We start from the raw sequence: 9013 nt of genomic DNA, 5'->3' as shown, positions 1-9013 counted from the left end.
TATTAGGAACAGATGTAAACCTGTAAAAATAGAATGTGATCCAGCAAGAGTAGAAAAACTAATTGCCAAACTGAATTTTAAAGATAGAATTATTTATACAGAGAATCTATGAGCAATCATAATGAATAGACTTTCAATAAACCTAGATATGTCGGGATGAGTATCTTAGATCTATCAAAATAATTAATGTACGACTTCCATTACATTTTTGATGAAGCCAAAATACCACGAGAAAATAGAAGTTTGTTATACAGATACTGATAGCTATATATACCAAATTCAAACAGAAGATGTGCACGAGGACGTGAGAAACTATATTGATTACTTCGACACAAGCGTTTACCCTAAAGATAACAGGTACAAGATACCACAGATCGATAAGAAAACTTGGTAAGATGAAGGACGAGGTTAAAGGTACCATTAAAGAAGAGCTTGTAGGTTCAAGATCTAAGATGTACTCAATAAAAGCACCTCATATTCACCTAGCAGACAAAGACTTTAAAGGTAAGTTTGATAAGGAGAAACGTTGTAAGAAAGTGAAAGGTGTAAAGAAGAGTGTTGTATACAAAGAACTTACATTTGATGAGTATAAAGACTATTTGTTCAACCAAAGGGACTACTATAAGAAGATGAATTCGATAAGAAGTTATGGGCACGATATATGTAGTATAGAAGTAAATAAGTTAGCTTTAAGTTGTATAGATGTTAAGAGATGAGTTCTAAAAGATGGGATAAATACCCTGCCATGGGGTCGTTATAAGATGGTAGAATTGTGGATATAAGTTAGTTGTAGGTTTAGATGTAAGTTAGATATAAGTTAGTTGTAGTTGTAGATATAAAAGTATACTTTATGGAATGTAAGTATAAAGTACTATGGATGCTGTATAACTTAAAGTACTGCGCTAAATAATATAGACTATTCGGGGGTTCAAAAGTTATAAGCAGTCAGGGGTGGTGGGGAGGATGTGCTAAAAGTGAGCTTTGTGTTCTACTAAAGCTCACTTTTCTTATTCTGCATTAATAATTAAATATGTACACGGACATCTCTAGCGAGGGAACCAGGGGATGGAGTCACCCAATATTTTGTGTAAACCGCAGGTTGATGGGGGTTGAAAGTATTTAAATTATAAGAAGAAACTTCAAGTTTTTATATTATTTATATTAGAAGAAGAAAACTTCAGATGTTTCCAGATCACCATCTTGTGCTGACTGAAGTTATAATCTACTGAAACATGTTTTCAGAAATGAAATAGGAGACACCAAGATTAGAGAAGATTAGAAAGGTTAGAGGTGGGGAAGTAAAACAGATTCGTTTGAAATTTCGAAGAAAAGTAAATGATTTTATAGGAAATTGATATACGAACTAACCAGTAGCTGAGTACTTTGAAATTTGCAAGTTAAGATTCGGTACCATGAAGGTAGCAAAACAAAGATGTATAAGTTATTCAAGAAACTTTAGAAATAAAGGAAAAATATGGGAACAAGATTGAAATGAAGAATGTGTGATAATGTATAGAAAATTGAACTGTGAATTTAGGAAAGGAAGTTGAGAAAGAGAAGGAAATATATATAAAATCGTAAAGGTGACGGGAGGAATTTTAAAGGATGGACAGAATTTGATTAGTTTATATAGAAGCACATTCAATGGAAAAGAATCTTCAACTAACGAAATGCACCGTGAATTAGATGGAGAGGATACTTTGAGATGCATGGCAGAAGTACAAAGCTGTGTAGTTTGGGCATGAAAAAAACGAAGTAAATGAGAATTGCAAGTAATTACTGTACTAAAGAACAACTTTAAGAACGTGTGCTGAAGTGAAGAATGTAAAGGTAGATAATATACTTATAACGTTTATTAACAACGTAGAGAAAAAGGGGAAAATAAATATTCGAAACTTTTAATCAAATGACGAGAGAGTCATTACAGTCTTCTTACAGATTTAAGAATTCATTCAGTAAAATTTAAAATAAAATATATAGGAACTGTAAGACTAGACTGGCATAAATATATTTAAGAACACGCAATAAGAATTCACGTGTCTGGATCAAAGTTAGTACACAACAAAAAAGCATGATAACTAATACTATTACCAGCATAATAACTTATCATCCATTTCACATCCTGAATATGTCACAAAACATACAGTAGGCCTATTTATGTTAATATAAAGTGTAACCCCAAGCGGTCGCACAAGTGTTCGGGTCAAATTATTAGGCTATGTCTGTCTGGGCGATCATCATTGTTCGGATCTGGTCAACGTCCCTCATATCATACTTCACATATTCTCTATGAGGCTTAGATACAGAGACCTGGCAGGCTAGAGTAGAAATAGTAAAGCGAAATATTCCACTGGGTTAACCGAGCGTAGGTTAAGGCGCGATGTTCTGCTGGAAGAAAGACCCTCAGAAAGTGTCCGGATAAGGTCAGAAGATAGGATTAACATCGTGAAGGCACAACGTACAGGTCATATTCCTCTAAATGAAAACCAGAGATGAGCGGAATATGTAGCTTATTCGACTTTCTCTTATAAAAAAACTAAAAAGTCAAGTGTGAGTCTCGTATGAGGAGTGAGAACGTACAAGATTTTCCCCTCTCACATGCAGGTTTACGTACGCGAAAGAAAACCATCTGTATGTATACTCTCATCGCTGAATACCACTACTATCCATTCACGTTGCTCCTGCAGTCTCTCTAGATGACACGGAACACATTTCTTAGTGATTAGATTTCAGGAGTAATAGTGGGAAAGAAACATAGGATAGTAGACCAATTTTCAATAATCGATTGTTCAATATTTTTCCTAACAGTTAGACCGCCTGAATGCACTTCGGTACATCGTTGAGGCACTAAAGAGGGCACATAAGCTGTGGGAGTTCTCTCAACATGCTACCACGTTCAAAGACAGTTAATTGTACAGTAGACATTTGGTGGCGTCGTGATGAGATTGTACGCACAATCTGATCCATATTTAACTTCACTTGTCTTGTTATACGACTACCTTACGTCACTAGCAACAATCTGTGTTCACGGTGGTGGTCACTGTGATAGGACCTTTAAAATAATACCAGCTTGGCTTCTACAATCACACATTTTATCGTGCTGATTTCTTTCGAATGAAGTAATGCAAATTATACTATATGATCTAAAATGCTTTCCCGTCAAAGTCTTAGTTCACATCATATGAAAAATTCAGATTCGAATACGAGAGATTATTTGAAGTGAAAGTAATATAATTGAAGGGTTTTGATTTGGAAAGAGATAGCCTAGAAATGCAATTGGTCTCCATTGAATAAAGTAGGCAAAAGTTTACAGAGAAGAGAAGGGAGTGTATGTAACATTCGTTGATTTAAAGAATGCTATTAACTTCTACAACTTGTTAAACTGAATGATTCTTGGGGGAAAAGACCAGATTCGAAAGAAACTTACATATGAACCAACCATTTGAAGTTGGAATACAAGAGATGGTGTAGGATAGTGAAGTTGGAAAAACTGTTCAAGAAAAATTTGGCTTTCAGTGACATTATTTACTAGATAGGAGAATAGTGATGTAGAGTTTGATTGGAGAACAGGTTAATTTGATGGGAACTAGAAAGCCCAGCATATTTGCTTTTCAGATGTTATAGTTCTTGTTGCGGATTCTGAATCAAAAATTAACATAGTTGTCAGAAAAGATAAAGAAAAACTTGGAAGATAATTTGAGATGACGTGAGTATGAAAATAATAAACACAACGAGACTGGGATGATTGAGGATGTGGCAATGGTAGAAATCTGATTTATATATTTAGGTCTATCCGTATATTTATACATACATGTGAATATTATACATACATATAAATTTATTTGTACATATTTCTGGGTTGCTAGCATTTGTTACCTCAATCCCGTCACGTGTAAGAGATGATGTTCCTTGGCGTGCAGACTATCTAAGGAAGAAGGGAGAAAGAAAGGAATGGAAAAGGAGAGGCAGCCTTTTGTTTGTGTATTAGGTACCATTCGGAGATTCTCTTGGTGTGAGTGAGGAAACCCCAAGGGATTCTAATTTCAGTATGGCTGGCTTCAAAATAGTGACACCTTTTCGACCGACTGTTCCTGCACTTCGTGGGACCCCTATAAGAATTTGAGCAAAGAAAGTAGGATAGACTATTAGTTTTCAATTCAATTAGGTAGTATTATTAATAAAGATATGAAATGTAAACAATAAATATAAGGCAAGGTGAGAAATGACGAAACATCTTTAAGGAGTTTGTGTTGCTCATGACAAGAAGCACACTATGTGAATCACGGAAAGAAAAGCTACGAAAATGACTCAGATGTTGAGTATTGGATTGTACGAAGGAGAAAAATGGACAATGTGAAAACACCACCGAAAGTATCGTACTTGAGTTTTCGGAAATTTGTACGTGGGAAGAATGAAAAAAAAAAACTGGAACGATTAGCCATTGTCAGTCATTGGGAATAAAAGAAGTAAAAGAATATAATTTGAAATAATTCAAAAAAATAACCATATTGTTCTAGAATCAACTGTATTGTGACTGGTGTGGTATGATGGAAACAAAAGAAAGATGGCAGAGAAATATAAAAGTAATTGTAATGTTAATGGTTTAACTCCTACATCAAGACGATATTTCCTAAGGATAATAATATTTGGTAACTTCTATACATGCAGAAAGTGACCTACCACTGAAGGAACAAAATCATAATTGTACTGATAGAGGTAGAAACCGAAGTTCACTAGCTCCGATTTGAAGTAGTTTTCCATTTACTTCAGGATTTTGACGTTAATCTAGTTGCAGTCAATAAGCATTCTTTGTTCTAGGCTCAATTTTTGCATGTATGCGACTCCCGTGAATATATATAATACGCAGTGTATTGAATACTGGTTAAGTAGTTTTATACTTTATTCCTGACACTATTATATGACATACGTCCATATTTCTAGATGTAGAAACATCATTTGCGTCGTTAGTAGTGTGCTCAACTTACAAAACAAGATGATTTAGTTTAGTTTCTGTTTTAGAACTCGATATGACTTACCATTATTGATTTTATAAAATTGACATACCCCCTGTTAAACATGTCAAATGTTTTTCTCAGCAATACTTACATGATTAATATAGAGTCGATTTGCGAAAAAAGCATTTCTAATATAGCGTTCGTAGATTTTCTGCAATAAATGTATCACTTTTGACCAAAAACAATTCCCTCTTTTACTATAATTTTCCCTGGTTTGCAAAAAATTGCTTTTTCTTTATATGAGACGTCAGTTTACACGTAATCATAAAAAAATCATTTTCATACATGATAATTCTGTCACATTTAATAGATGGAAATCAAAGTAAACAGATCGTGTCTAAAAATACTATTCCATATATTGAATCAATAAAATGATACAAACCTTCTCTTGATGTCTCATGTTGGTGGAGGCAGCGAAATTACCGAGACATCGAAATAAATTGCTTTCAGTAATAAATGAAGGAACTACTTGTGTCTCTTCTTCAAATGAACACGAAAAAACTAGAGGACACAGTAAACTCGACAATTATTGCATTTCCTTCCCTTCCAAATGATATCCACTGTATTTTTTAAAATTGTAATTTTATAAATTACAGTTAAAAGATCACATGGTGAAGGGATGGGTTATTTGTGAAAGCTCAGAAGAGAATTGAGGCCTACTAATTCACTTCATTAGATTGTAGAGAAAAACAGGGCCATAAAATTCGGTTCCTTCATTCCATCACTTTGCTAATATATTCCCTTTCCCTATTTGCTAAATCTTGCCTTGAAATTTTCCTAAATTCTGCAAATTTCTACGAATCTACGACCTCTTTTTTAAATTTATTTATCAATATTGCAGTCTATGAATAACGCTAGTTAATAATAACAGTCGTTGATATTGTACGTTCGCTGCCTGCCTTCCTTCATTTGAAAATAGATTGTGATCATGCTGGACGTGAACGTGTTTTGCTATTTGTTATTAAGACAAAGACTATATTAAATATAAACTAGTCTGTAATTATTCATATAAAATCCACACAATAATATTACGTGGAGGCAGCGAAATTACCGAGACATCGAAATAAATTGCTTTCAGTAATAAATGAAGGAACTACTTGTGTCTCTTCTTCAAATGAACACGAAAAAACTAGAGAACACAGTAAACTCGACAATTATTGCATTTCCTTCCCTTCCAAATGATATCCACTGTATTTTTTAAAATTGTAATTTTATAAATTACAGTTAAAAGATCACATGGTGAAGGGATGGGTTATTTGTGAAAGCTCAGAAGAGAATTGAGGCCTACTAATTCACTTCATTAGATTGTAGAGAAAAACAGGGCCATAAAATTCGGTTCCTTCATTCCATCACTTTGCTAATATATTCCCTTTCCCTATTTGCTAAATCTTGCCTTGAAATTTTCCTAAATTCTGCAAATTTCTACGAATCTACGACCTCTTTTTTAAATTTATTTATCAATATTGCAGTCTATGAATAACGCTAGTTAATAATAACAGTCGTTGATATTGTACGTTCGCTGCCTGCCTTCCTTCATTTGAAAATAGATTGTGATCATGCTGGACGTGAACGTGTTTTGCTATTTGTTATTAAGACAAAGACTATATTAAATATAAACTAGTCTGTAATTATTCATATAAAATCCACACAATAATATTACGTGTTAAACACAGTATAATTTTACTAAGTAAGCGACCTGACCTGATTATATCAACTACAGATAGCTGTGACTGTTTACCTTTCGAGGAGCAGGCCGCATTGAACCGATTGGACCGATTGCTCCCAATCGGGCCGCGCGTCTTAGGAGGCTCCGCGCTAGTAACATCTAGTCTACTGTCCAGTCTAATCTACTCTCCAGTATCGTTCTAACAGCGTATTAGGCCCTGGGGCAGTCAAGTATGTTGTGGTCTGTATGACTAAATTTTGTTCCTAATACATGCAATTAAATACATGCCATGTCTCTCCGATCGATGAGACCCCAATACTTGCGGAGCCCCTGACCAAGTGGCTATGGTACCGTTAAGGTTGCTCTGCTACTCTCAGTTGTCAAGTACACACAACAACATATTGTAATACAGGTATATCCGTGGACTCCACAAGGGAGTGTATGGCCTCTCCCTAAGATTAAATGAATATTCCCTGGCATAAGCAAATATTTTCTGAGTTTAATACTGCAGTAGTTTCTTTATTTTTATACATTTACAACTTCCGTTGCAAAAATAGATATTATGTCCATGGAATATTCTGTACACACCCCTAGTCCCCCCACTACTCTCAAAATTACCTTACACACACCCCTGGGAATAAAAATATTGTTTTCTTTCAGTTGAGTTGAGTGGATTTTGAGTTTAATGTCCCGTTTAGCAGCGAGGCTATATGAGACGTGGACCTACTGATTAACGTGGAATCTGAACCACATGAGTTCCCGCCGTTGTTTTCTTTGAGTTTGTGTAAAGATGTATATCATTATTCTGGGTGCACACTCTCTTTCGTTTTGAACACCTCACTACGTAAAACTTCCTGTCGTTCTTACTGATTATGTTATGTGATACTACCGTGAATACCGAGATGGTATCAAGTAAATCAGCCACAGCCACTTTGCATATTCTTTTCTCTTACTATAGGTATATTAAAAATACAAAACTTGAGGACAAACTTGCCCTCTCCTGCGAAAAATCCGATGGATGTATTTTTTTCTTGGAAAAAATCAAGTCAGTAAAACGAAATGTATACTAAGTCCTTACTGAATAGGAGGCTACTTATGAAGGTTTGTCTTCTAACTCAAATAATCAAGTTGAAAATATCATCCATCTTCCATCAGTTCCTTAAGGTTTCTGATCGTCTCATCACCCTTTCATTTTATTTGCAGTCGATAACGATATCAAGTTGATTATATCTTTCATATGTAGCTAGCTATGATGTTCTCACTAGCGTACATTAGGAATATCTGACTTGAATTATTTTCAAAAAGATACAGCTGTTAAGATATCTTTAAACCAGGGAATTTATATCAACGTCCATTTCATTATGTCTTATAAATATAAATTTATAGAAACATAGACTTCAGCATTGTATTACTGGTAAAATTCTAACCCAGTTTGATATATTCCATGATCTCCTTCTTACGTAAAAAAGTCGAGCGAGATACAAGATGGCGACCATGATAAGCGTATCCTCAAATAGATATCTACTTCCTCCCAGTGACTGTTAATGTGTTTTTGTTTTTCATCCCTTTGTCCGTTTCAAAATAAAATGACATTTTCAAAGTTGAAACACATTGTTATGGTTTATTCTGATCAATCAGGATTTTGGTCACTATGGCGTCTTTGTGGGCGGAAACACTTTAAATTTTGCTTATACTCGTTTCTTGATATTCCACACTTCTCTGCTAAGTTTGGTCAAGAAACTAGATTTCGACATCGACAGGTTTACTTGTAAGGGAAGAAAACCATGAAATACTGGTACAGAACCTTCTTGAAAAATTGCGAGGTACAAGAGAGAAATATATACTTTAAAATCATTCACTCTCTGCATTTTGAGTTATTTCTCTGACAAATTAGCTCCTATAAGCAATGAATAGGGTGAGGGTTTTTACCAAAACATTTTGCAGATGCAAAAACGTTATAAAGGGAAATGAGTATAACAACTAGATCAGCAGGGAGAGCGTAATATATACAGGGCGTTTGAAAACAACACCGACAACGTTTGGAAGGTGATTTCTGACACCAAGTTGAGTTAATTTTGAGTTTAGCGTCCCTTTTCAGCAGCGAGGCTATATGAGACGTGGACCTACTGATTAACGTGGAATCCGAACCACATGAGCTCCCACCGGGAATCGAACCCGGGTGTCCCGCGCCAAAGGTGCGTACGCTAACCGTTTAGGATTTCTGACACCAAGATAAGACTAAAAGTATAGACCAACCTGGGTGCACAAATGCTTCCTTTCCGAGTTATAGCTGCCGAAAACATGACAAAATGGACTTTAAGGGTCCATGGCT

Source organism: Thermobia domestica, chromosome 5 (genome assembly GCF_964235325.1).
Source record: "Thermobia domestica chromosome 5, izTheDome1.hap1.1, whole genome shotgun sequence".
Lineage (NCBI taxonomy): Eukaryota > Metazoa > Arthropoda > Insecta > Zygentoma > Lepismatidae > Thermobia > Thermobia domestica.
Note: the sequence above shows the minus strand (reverse complement) of the source record.